This window comes from Cupressus sempervirens, chromosome 1, assembly GCF_028749045.1.
Source record: "Cupressus sempervirens isolate cs-2001-9-10 chromosome 1, ASM2874904v1, whole genome shotgun sequence".
In the NCBI taxonomy this organism is placed as follows: domain Eukaryota; kingdom Viridiplantae; phylum Streptophyta; class Pinopsida; order Cupressales; family Cupressaceae; genus Cupressus; species Cupressus sempervirens.
The window spans coordinates 140221981-140235528 of record NC_143118.1 but is presented as its reverse complement, the minus strand read 5'-3'; positions in this window follow the sequence as shown (position 1 = coordinate 140235528).

Here is a 13548-nt window from a genome sequence, read left to right as displayed (position 1 = left end):
AGAATAAAAGTAGGTCCAACAACCCAAGCCACCTAGAGGAAAATTGTTTTCACAGGGTGTCTTCCAAGGCTTTCCCAAAATTCAATAAGAGACTCAACATGAATGCACCCATGACACCATGCCTCCCACCACTTATGCCAAATTTCTCTAGAGAGAGGGCATAAGAAGAATAAGTGAGATACACTCTCTGCATTCAACATACAGAGGGAATAGAGAGAAGGCCCATGGAACCCTCTTTTCTGAAGGTAATCCCAAGTAAGACATTTCTTTTGAGACACCAACCATAAGAAAAAATTACACTTCGGCCAAGAAAACTTATTCCAAACCTTCTTCTACCACAAAACTTCAATTATTCCATGTCGTTACTTATCTAGCCAAGCATAACCTTTGGGCCACATTGAACTTACCTTTAGGACATGAATCCTAAGCAAGAATATCCTTGTCTTTAGAGGATTTGCATAACCTATTAGAGAGGTGACCAGTAAGTTCAACTCGAATCTCCATGGAACCACCCAAATGCCACTCTCATGGGTCCTTCCAACAAGCCACATCCACCGATCCACACCATTTGACGGTCTTGAAGTGTGCCACCTTGGTCCATCCTACAACAATAAAGATATGGCAAAGAGGCTGGAAATGGGGGTAGTTGGAAAGAATGGGAGGATGGCCATCCCACGAATCCTACCAAAAGAATGCACTCAATCCCTCATTACATATCTAGAAATGACCTTCCTTGATAAGAGGAGCTACCTTTTTAAGAGTGTCCCAAATAAAGGAACCTTTTCCAATCTAGAGCCAGTCTAGGAATATCCTGACAATCCACTCCCAGAAAGTACTTTTGGGCCAAAATCTTAGCCCAATCCTGATCTTGATTATTGCACCATCTCTAGTATAACTTAGTAGCTAAAGGCTTGGCACCAAGAGCAATACATTTAAGTCCCAGACCCCCAGCAAACTTTGGCAATCAAACTGTGTCCCAATTGACTAAGTTCCACTTAGTAGAGAGAAGATTGTCTGACCAAAGAAATTGTCGAGACAATGCATCAAATTCTTTCATAACACTAGTAGGGGGAGTTTGCACAAGACACCTATAAATGGGAAGAGCCTAAATCACTGTCTTGAGGAGGATAACTCTCCCAACGAAACAGAACCACCTATGAGTCCAGTGGCTCACCCTGCTATGAAATTTATCCAAAAGGTCCTGCCAATAACCCTTCAGTTGAGCTCCCAGAGCAAAAGGGACTTCAAGGTAAATTAGAGGAAGAGAGACAATTTGAAACCTAAGAATCATGGCAATATTGAGTTGGATTGATTGTGGAGTATTAAAGAAATAAATAGATGACTTACCTTCATTAATTTGTTGCCCAGAAACTTTCACATAAGTGTCTAAAATCATTCTAAATTTTTTTGCCTCATTTATTGTAGCCAAGCTCATCATCCAGTATCATCCACTAACTTTCCATGTTATCATAACTTCTTTTTACCACCACTTATTTATATGTTTTATATATTTTTAGAATAACTATATTGTGTTATTATACTTTCTCTTTCTTTAGAACTACCCATATTTATAATATATTTTTAGAATAAACTTTTTTTTTACAATCTATTATATTAATAATAATGAAAAAAAAATCAACATTAACTCAAAAAGTTGGTATAAAAAATAAAATGAAAGTACAACTTTTCAAAATAAAATGAAAGTACAACTTTTCTTTACCACTACCCATATTTCTAATAGTATAGCTACTCACATTTTTATAATAATATATTTTAAAAATATCTTTGTGTTATTATAGTTATCTTTATTGCTACCTATATTTCTAATAAACTTTTATGCCATAGGCGTTTCTTATCTGAAAGGCATGACCTCAACTTTGACATCTATGGTTGATAGTTACATAGAAAAAATGGATGACCATAGAATTCATCTTGGCCACCCATGCTTTTCTCCGTGCAATTGGCTCAAAAAAGAGTTGTAGGTGGTTTTCTGACCCCACATCATCATATGTTTCCATTTATGCATTTTCTTTATATTATTGCTCACTTCTCCATATGTTGCATTTGGTGGTTGTTGATCATTTTTTATGTTTGTGAAGTTAAAAAAAATTCAAACCATTTTCTCCCACCTCTACAACAAATGATTTATATTTGCACAACAATAAGACTCATTGCTTGTGCCAAAATGGGAGCTTCCCAATAGGGTATGCATATCCATCACTTCTTCTAGAAATGCTTTGTTTGACATGTATGCAAAATTTGAAAACATAGAAAATGCATGTGAATCGTTTTGACAAGATGCTTTCAAGAAACGTGGTCTTGTTGGATGAATATTGCTTAAATGGTATGTACAAATTGCAGTTTGATGAAAAGGATTATATATTGAGGACGATGCATTCATTATACACTTAAAGACCTATCGAATATATTTCCTTTCTACAAGGATGTGTAAAGAACATAAACCTCCCACAAGGAAAACTGCTCCATGCCCACCTCATTCTCATAGGCTTTATAAATCATTTCTACTTACAAACAAAAATTGTTGTTATTTATGCCAAGTGCACTAATCTTTAGGATGCACGATAAATGTTTGACACAATGCCTAACCTACCCACATTTTTGTGGACTTAATCCCCAATGCGTAACTTAATTTTAATTGGTACACTCAAAGCACGCGCGAACTGTATATATTAAATTTGATGGAATGTTGGGATTAGGAGTATGAAGTGTCGGAAGGTGCAAATGAGAAAAAATACGTACTCCCTCTTCGATTAAGGAATGTACTCCTTAGTAGGCGTGTGTATGGAGCACACCACAAGTATTTGAATATTTGAAGAATGCTCATTGTACAATAACATTGAGAGCGGTCAAAGCAGATTGAGAGTAGTGGCGGCTTTGCAATCATCTTCTGATCGCAGTTCAGGGACTTTCCAGTCGCACGATATAAAATATCATCATTTTTCTGCTACGGAAAATCCAAGGTAGGGCCGAATTATTATAGTTGGGCAAGGGCGGCAGCAGTTTGTTGAAGGTGGAGCATGCAGCAACCAAGGTAGGGCCGGCAACAGTGACAGTCAGTACAGGGACAGATTTGGTTTGATCGACAATTTTGGCAATCAGTGGGCCTAGTCATCCAGTGCTAAAGACTTTGCTATTACTAGTGGGTCCATATTTGCAGGCTTCGAGAGGTAGATCCCAGGTACGCCTTTTCCCTTATTCTTACCTCTTACATTTCAGTCTACACCTGTTCAGGCTTCCTGTATTACTTCTCCTAACTTTGGTAAATTTACAATGGTAAAACTACATAAAGAATCTATATCAAGGCACTAGTGGGTACGATATGGTCCCCATGGAAGGAACAAACGAGGAAATCATAGAAACACCTGCAGAGAAGATATTTGTACAAGTATCATTGATTGATCAACCAAAGATAATAGAGGCACAACCTAGGTGGGTCCACCTTGCAAAACACAGGATCTGTCAGTAATAGGGTGGCAGAGAATTTGATAGTCAGGGCACCTATAACAGCAGAACAACAAACTAATCTGGGAGAAGCTACGAAACACAATGACATCTCTGGTAACAGTGGCTTGGTCCTGACATACGGGGATAGTTTAATGTACAGTAGCATCATCAAGTGGAATCAAGGGAGCTTCCTTATTCTTCCAGGACCCTTAGCCGGACACGTGAGTTCATTCAATCTTGGAGGGACAAATGGTAATTTACCCACAAACACTTTGGGCTTCTCACAAGCCAGTGGAACACCCACGGGAGGAAACTACACCTATGTGAATGCCAAGCAATATAAAAGAATAATTAGGCAGAGAAAGATACGAAAGTTTAAAAATGCAAAAAAAGGGAAGTTAGCAGCTTTACTTTCGAAACCTATTCCACATACCTTAGACAGCTCAAGGGAGGGAGAAATAAATATGAGGTTGACTGAAATCCTTGAAACAATTAAGCGGTTTGATAATATCAGAGATATTAATGGTAAAGAGAAGAGAAATAATTCTCAAGTGATAGACACAGTGGAAGATGGGCTGCCAAATAATTACAGCCCCACAAGGACACCTATGACGTGGTATCCAAACATCTTTGTGAACGATTTGGTAGCTATGAAAGAAAGGGTGTGGGCACTTGAAGAGAGGATCCAGATAGAAAGTATCACAATGAAAAGAGTTACTGAGGATAATTGGAAATTGGCAGCGAAGGTCAAGTCACTTAGAGAACAAATTCAAAAATTGCAATTTAATATGGAAAAAGGAGAGTATGAATTAATATTGTTAAAGAAAGAAGTAGGAGAAAAGAGGACAGTAGCAAGTACTACGGAAGAAGGAGAGGCTACAGAAGGAGATAAAAATTCGCAAATGAAAAATATACAAGATGCCATGGCCAATATGGAAATAAAAGAGAATCAACTCAGAGAACAAATTGAAGAAGTTAGATCATGGGCTAACATAGTAAAGGGACCAGCAAACACTCCTATTGACAACATAGAAAAGCAAGTTCGAAGACAGATTAGAGAGGAAAAAGAAAGAAATGAGAAAGCAGCAAATATTGTCATCAAAGGGCTACAAGACTATGGAGAACAGGAGAAAACAACAGATTTAGTTAAAGACTTCTTTAAAGACCAATTAGATTGGCATGGAACAATCATACAAGTAAAAAGAATCAGAAAATGGATTAGAGGAGGCAAAGACAGACATGTTAGAGTGACAATGAGGAATACAAGAGATAAAAACAACATTTTCAGCAAGAGGAAGTTTCTTAGAGGCACACACATATATCTTGATGATGACCTCACCATAACTCAGCAAGAAGAAAGGAGGCAAGAATGGGAAAAAGTGAAAACAACAAGAGATAACGGCAAGTGGGCGTGGCTACAAAATGGCAAAGCCCAAATTAGCGACAAAATCACACATAATAAATAGGAACTCGAGCCCACCCAGGCACATTTAACTATAGTTAGCTGGAACTGTAGAGGTTATCCTTGGAGAAGAGGACCTGGGTTAGGGCCGATAGCTAAAGATAATGACATCATTATGCTTACCGAGACGCATGAGCATGATGGATGTAGGGTTCCAGATTTTGAAGGGTATAAGAAGGTATCATTGTGGAATGAGAAGATAGATAATGGTAAGGGGCATGGAGGCATTACCGTTCTAATAAAAGAAACTTGGAGCAGATTTGTAAACTTAGAGAAAGAAGATGTAAACAAGCAATATATTTGGATTAAAATAACAGAGAATCAGATTTCTACAAGGGTGGCTGTCTGTTACTTCGCCCCAAAAGGCTCAAAAATTTATAAAAAGCATAGATTGGATCGAGAAGACCCATTTGCTGCACTCAAAAAAGACATAGCAGCCTTTAGCTCTCTAGGGGAAATAATGATAATAGGGGATTTCAATGCTAGAACATCAAACAACCAAACTCTCAATTTTAAGGAGAGTTACAATGAAAGCAGAGACCCAGTTTGGCTTGAAGAAGAAGGGACACAAAAATGGAAAAGATCTTCACAGGATAGCATGGGAAAGATTAATCATTTTGGCGCTGAATTACTAGGTTTATGCTACTTATATAAGATGGTCATATGTAATGGTTTGGAAAAGTGGCCTAAATCAGGTGGAATCACATGCAAAAGATACAATGGACAAAGTGTTGTTGACTATGTAATATGCTTGCAAGAATATGTCACAAAGATTATTAACTTTGAGATAGAGGACTGCCCCATGGAGCTAAAATTTGATCATAACCCCATCTTGATTAGGGTGGCCACTCACTTTAAAGATCAACATATTGTCCCAAAACCTTTACAAAAGAGGAAGATGATTCCGATTGGCAAAGTTTTAATGACACAAGAAAACCATGTTACCTTCCAAAAATCTCTTTTGCGGCTGTCTAGGTTCCCAGGAAACCATCCCGAGTCTGATAAACATCATTTCGTGGACAAGGATAACCTTGTTCTTACTATCATTAAAGCACCGGAGGAGTGTAAAAGATCTAGGGCCACAAGAGAAGCCAAGAACACTTTTTTGGCCAATCTGTGGTTTGATGAGGAATGCAAAACAGAAAAAAGAAATTGGAAAAAGAACATAAATAAAGAAAGTAGAAAGGAGTATGATCAGCTGATTAAAAAGAAGAAAGGAGAGTATGTAAACAAGAGAAGAATCGACTTGATTAATCTTGGTAAAAACAACCCCAGAAAGTTTTGGAAAGAACTTCAGCAGAGAAAAACTCAGATAGAGAACAACATAACAAGAACCAAATGGTTGGAATATGCCAAGACTCTCTACGAGTGTGATCTAGGAGAACGTAGAATTATGGAAACAGAGACTACAGGGGATTTATTCAGCGAAAAGGATATTATCCAAGGCATAAGGAGGTTAGCTTCTGGTAAAGCGCAAGATATAGATGGGCTTGAAGCTGAATACTTAAAATGGGGTGTTGAAACCCTCACACCACACATCACTAAAATTTTCAACAGTGTCAATAGAGAAGGTTTCCCTATAAAATGGGCAACAAGTGTGGTGATCCCACTCCACAAAAGTGGAGATATAAATAATCCTTCTAATTACCGAACCATCATGATCAATCCACTTTTTGGCAAGTTATTTGGCAGCTTGGTAGAACAAAAAATCAGCAACTGGGCTGAAACAGAAGGCAAACGTGCAATAGGACAAGCAGGCTTTAGACCAAAACACTCTACTATAGATCATGGCATCACTCTTAGACACTTTATTAAGAAAGTTTGGGACAATCCAGAGAACGAGGCTTTTTGTTGTTTCATGAACTTTAAAAAAGCATTCGACACAGTGTCACATAATAAATTATGGGATAGAATGGAAGAGTTGGAAGTTCCTAAAGAACTTAGGTCTGCGGTTTATAGATTATATGAGCAGGTCAAAACTAAAATTAGAACGACAGAAGGGCTATCAGAAAATTTTGACAGCAACATCAGGGTTAAGCAAGGGTGTCCGCTATCTCCAACATTGTTCGGGCTCTATATTGACAAGTTAGAAGAGTGGATAAACAAGACCAATGGTGAGGGGGTGCAGCTGGCCCACTTTGTGATAAGATTGCTCTTATATGCAGATGATCTCATAATTCTTGCTAGAACCGCTAAAGGTTTGAAAGAGCACTTGATAGCACTAGAAATTTTTTGTCATGAAGTAGGAATGCAAGTTAACACTAGCAAAACCAAAATTATGATCTTCTCGCTGAAGAAGAATAGGAGCATACAAGATGAGTTTCTATTTGAAAATAGACCACTTGAGATTGTGGAAGAGTACAAGTACTTGGGCATCGATTTTCATAACAAACTCAATTGGGATACTTGCAGATCAAAAAGGATCCAAGGGGGCTGGAAGGCATTATACTCTTTACAAAACAAGTGTAGGAACGCAGAATTATGGGATTGGACGACCATGAAAACTCTTTTTGGTTTGCTGGTCACTTCAGTTATTCTATACGGATGTGAAGTGTGGGGAGGTAGTATGTCCGAACAGAAATGGTGGCAAGTAGAAAGAATTCAAAAACACTTCATCACATGCAATCTTAAAGTCAAGACCACAGTTTTCTATGAGATCCTTTTGGCAGAGGTGGGTTCCTTTCCATTAGAAGCCATTGCTTTGGTCCGGATGATAAGCTACTTAAAGAAAACCCAAGGGCTGGAAACACATCGTTGGCCCGAGTTGATCATAGAGGAAAAACTTGTGAGGCGGAAAAGCACATGGATGAAGCAATGACAAATGGATGCGAAAATGGGATATCAACATCCAAACTTGCCCGGATAACATTATAGAAATAAAAAAGTTTGTCAATGAAAAATTTTGCAATATTCTGTGGACAAGACGTATAGGACGGAAAAAATCTTATTACATTAAAGAATTTAATCCCACTTCTAGTCATGATGAAAAGGCCTATATAAGAGCACCTATTAATTGGAAAGCAAAAATGTTGATGGCACAACTTCGAACTAGTTCACATCAGTTGCGATGTGAAACTGGTCGGTGGCAAGTTCCAAAGGAAGAGTGGGCAGACAGAACATGTTTATTTTGTAATATGGGAATAGTTGAGACAGAGTAACACTTTGTCAAAGATTGCTTGGCTTACAATGACATCAGATCTGGTTATACAAAAATACTGCAGAACAAGGACTTCAACTATTTATTCGAGGAAGATCAAGTGAAGAGAGCAGCGGATTTGATTACCAAACTTCAGAGAAGGAGAGACAAGTTAACCAAAATTTTACAATTGACTAGTTCTGCTCTTGACTCGGGAGGGTGATTGCATGGGTCCCATAGACTACTTTAGTCTCGTGGACGTCATTAAAATCTATCATATCATATCATATCAATGATATCGGGATATGCACAAGATGAATATTTGGATCAAGCATTGCACCTCTTTGATGAGATGTCAGAGCTGAATGTTTTACATGGATTGCATTGATTTATGGATATGTTCAGAATGGGTTATGCAATAAAGCTTTCGAGGCTTGTAGACAAATGCAACTTACAGTTGTAAAGCCAAATTTGATCACTTTGGCTCGTGTTCTCTATGCATGTTTTAGATTGGAAGTAGTGGAATTTGGCAAAGAAACTCATGAAGGATTAGTTAGAACTAGATATATATTTGACATCTTTGTGGAAAATGGGCTTATAGAAATGTATGGAAAATGCAGTAACATTGATGAAGCACATAAATTATTCAACAAAATGCTTATTTGGAAGGTGATCTTTTTGAATGTTATGTTTGTCGACCACCTACAATACTTATTTGGTGACATGTATAATAAATTATTAAATGTTACATTTGTCATCCACCTAGAAAATAATAACTTCAAAAATTTTCATAAGGAAGAAGGTTCTTTCTCTGAGTGGGATGTGGAAATGCACAAAAACTAGTTTAAGCTTATTGCCCACCCTTGGTCTACTCGAAAGAAAATAAACAAACTAGGGTAGACTGTAAATGGAAACCCCCTCTAGTAGGTTGGGATAAACTTAACTTTGATGGTGCCTCAAGAGGAAATCCATGTCTTGTTGGATTATAATGTATTATACATGCTAACAAAGGTTCTTGGATAATAAATGAGTCAAGCCCTTGGGGGTGCTCTCTAATAATCTAGCAGAATTAGAGGCCTTGATCAAAGGTCTAAACCTTAGCTTGGAAATGGACATTAGAAAGTTAGTCATTGAAAGGGATTCATAAAATATTCTAAACGCTTTAAGGAAAATAAGTAATCCTAAGTAGATATTAAATTCCAAACTTGAATACACATTAAAGATAGTTAATAAATTCAAAGAAATTAGTATTAAGCATATATATTGAGAAGGAAATAAAGAAGCAGATACATTAGCCAACAAGGGAGTAGATGTTGAGGATTTTATTATAAAGAATAATTAAGTCACCCAAATCTAAACGTATAACCTTAAAATAATACTCAAATATCATCATCCAAATCAATGCGACATATTAACACATGGATTAACATTCTATAGGATTATTGATTTTACCATTTAAAAGAAAGGATAAGAATTTTAAGATTTTATTTAATGCACATACTATCAATAAATTAAATGTTGTTAAACATTAAATCAATTCAATTCATTAAAATGATAAAGGTATATTTACAATTTATTTATTTAGATTTTATTACAATGATTTGTGATTACTAACAAGGATCTTAGCCAAAAGAAAGTATGCAGGAATAAAAATTGCCGCTCAATTAAACATGAGGATATGATAAAGCAAAAATATGAATAACAATCAAGATTCAAATTGTAGTACTCTAATGAGAATGCAAACTGAGATAAAGGAGCATCTCAAAAAGTTTCTTTAATGTAAGAAAGTATATGAATCCTTAAGTCCTTAAATGTAATTCAAGATACGATGTAAGAATGAAGTATTCTCATGTAAGAGAAGGTATGCCTTCTCAAAGTCCTCAACTAAAAATCAAAGGCAAATGTCTCATAAAGTAAATAGGATGCTCGCATCCCAGACTAGGCTGGGTCCCCCCACCCCTTTTTTCCCTCTAGCACTTGCACACTAAATGGGAAAAAATACACTATAAATTTTTAAAAATGAACAAATATTGGAAAAAGCCTTTCAATAATTAAAATTTTTAAAAAAAATTATTATATATAAACAAACAAATTATGGATATAACACAATATCTCAATTTTTTCTAGATATTGAGATTTTTTATTAATTATAATATCTCTATTTCAATTTAATTTAAAATTTATATAATATTATATCTTTTTTAAAATCATAATAAATAGCTAACATGTCATAGCATATCATTTTATAATCTTAGTACATCATTTTATAATCAAACTATATTTTTTTTTTGCATTTTAAATTTTGTAACAATTAATTAAATACCTATATTCATTTGACTTATAAGTATAAATTTAACTCAAGAATAAAAAATCAAAGAAAGATGATTGAAATTATTTAACTATAGATGAATAAAACTATTCATGTAGTGAACTATTGCTCAAGACTAGTACCACACAATTTAGACATATGTGACAATGTCATTAATAGTAGTGGAAAAGACATAGATGACCATTTGACAATATCTCATGTCCCTATTGTGATAAAGGAGACACATTAATTTCAACACATTAAACAAGGTAGTTCACTTTTGAATACCTACATATTGTATTCCACAGTTTTCCAATACTCTATAGTACTAATTCATACATATTATATTCCACAGTTTTTCAATAATCTGCAGTATTGTTGCAACTAGAAAATTCTCTCAAGAATAGGGGAAGCTAATTGCGACATGAGAATTGTTTGAGAGCTCCATAATAATCCATACATGATTCTTGAAATAGTTCTATTCATTAATTTTGTTTGTGTAGATCATATTTCATGACTATCATCAGTTTAGCATAGTGAGAGAGATTTTCAGGAAACTACCATCCATGGCTTGTGTGACAAACACCTCTTGGAATAGTATACAAAAATGATGTTGTCAACCCAATGAGCAAAGAAATAATAGAAGTTAGGATCCTTGGTGAGTGGAAAGTCTTTTTAGAATAATATCCAGGCCTCCCTATCCACCTAAGTGAGCTTGATATGCTTGGAAACTCTGAGATTGACTTGAACCATAATTGGAAATACCTACAATTCAACCCAACACAAACATTAGTAGTTGTTGACTTTATTAACTCCAACATGCACAACTTTAAAGCCCCCCTATTCTCAACTTACACATCCAAAGTAACTTGTCTACTCAATAACAAAAGGCATATAATTTAGTTTTTTTCACACCTATATGCCACTACTACCACTAGCACTAAAAAAAATGTTCATGAAATCATAAGCATGGAAAAGCATCACCTTATAAAAAACATAAAGTCTACAATCATTGGCTCAACACCAAATGGATAGCCACCATTGCTACTCCTCGCACCAACAAGCATCAATATAACATTCAACATATAGACATCAACAATTCATTCAACCCTCTAAATATTAATCAATGAAATGGTCCATCTACAAGGAAATACACTTGCAACCTTCCAAAAGAGCATCTATTAAGTTTGATATGGTCTAATAATTATAGTGAGTTTCATTGGTCCAAAGTTACTTGAAAGAATTAATATTAGGTCACAATAAGCATTTGTTACCTATAATCACATTCCATTTGGAGTGATGCAATAATGCTCTTTGATGACTTGGAGCAACTACCACTAATGAAGGATATCAATCATTGTATGCTTTGCATTCCTATGGGGGTACACTATTTCATGGCTCCACAATAGTTGTAAGCCTAAGTAAAATATCTTAACAAATTGAGGTGATCCTATTCAAATTAATTTTTGTGCACTTCTCTCTCAAATATACAAAATGCAATACCTACAATTGTAGATTGACATCTTCTAGTGTCACAGTCAAGTTCCACACTCACCTTTGAAGAATAATCTATTTTTTATTTTTTCTTACATATATTTGTAATAAATGAGATGATGCTTCTCCATAATAAGCACACATTGCTATTTTAGCAATGCTAGTTGTCCCATGAGTAACTTAAGGGATTACCATGCTCAAATCTAGACAAAGAACATCATCAATCAAATATTCTCTTATGTATTAGATATGAAGTTAAATGCTATGTGAAAAGACACAAGACTTGTCAATGGTGAATTTAGACAAGTCAAATCAATTGTCTACAAAAATGGTCAAAAGCCACCTCTTCTCTTGTTCATTTGTGTTGAACTTAAAAACTACATAGAACTAGCATGTGACCAAAAAAACCAACAAATCATCTTGTAAGCCCAATGAGCCATGGTATCCACCATCAAATACCACTAAACATGGCTTGGTGTTGACTATATACAATCGCAAGAGCTTACGCTTTATAGAGCAAGTATCAACATAGGCAACATTGACCGAAAATGATCAACCTTCACCAACCATTTGAAGAGTTCATGAACTTCCAAGTCTCCACATCCACTCCACATTCACATTCAAAATATACACATACATGCAAAAAATCTTGTATGTTGGTCACTGTAAAAAAGGGAAGGACTTGACAACATTGTCATACACAAATCTTTCAACCATAAAATATTAGTTGCAAAAATTATTTACTTTAACCCCATTTCCATTCTCACTTGAATGATACAAATATCAAGCAATTAAAAACAAGTGCCACATAGTGGCATGTACTTGCTATTATAGTTGGAGTTAATAGGATGAACATTTATTCATTTAATAAAAAATAATATTAATTAGAGATATGTAGTTTTAGATTTTCCTATTTTTAAACTAAATTCTATGAAGTTTTTTCATAATCAATATAAAAATGTTAACAAGAAAATAGAAGTAGTTTAATTGTGATAAACTTTCATTGTTCACAAGAAATTAAAAATCTAGAATAAATTTAATTTTAAAAATAATATTAAATTGTTTTATTATGCATATCATAATTAATTATTTATGAATTAAATCTAGAAGAGTAAAACAATATAGTAAGCAAATATAGTGCACTATAAGAATAATGATTTTTCTATAATATTTATTTTACTTTTATAGTAAGAAAACAAAATTTACTTTACGTTTATCATAATTAACCATCTATGAATTAAATCTAGAAGAGTAAAACAATATAGTAAGAATTTTTTTTTTTAATAAACAAATTGTATGAAAGTCTAATCAATTATTGTAGAAGTTTCATTAACTTCTATTAGCTATTTAGATAGATTAAAAAAGAATGTGATTTATCGTAATTAATTGTTTATGAATTAAATTAGAAGAGTAAAATAATGTATTGCACTATAAACAAAATAATTTTTTTATAATATTTATTTTAAGTTTATCATAATTAACCATCTATGAATTAAATCTATAAAAGTAAAACAATATAATAAGAAATAAAGATTTTTTATAAATAACATATATATTTAATCAATTATTGTAGGAAGATTCATTAACCTCCATTAGCTATTTAGATAGATTAAAAATTTGAGTAATATTTGAGAAGAATGTGATTGAAAATACTATTTTTTTTGACTTAATCATCATATCAGT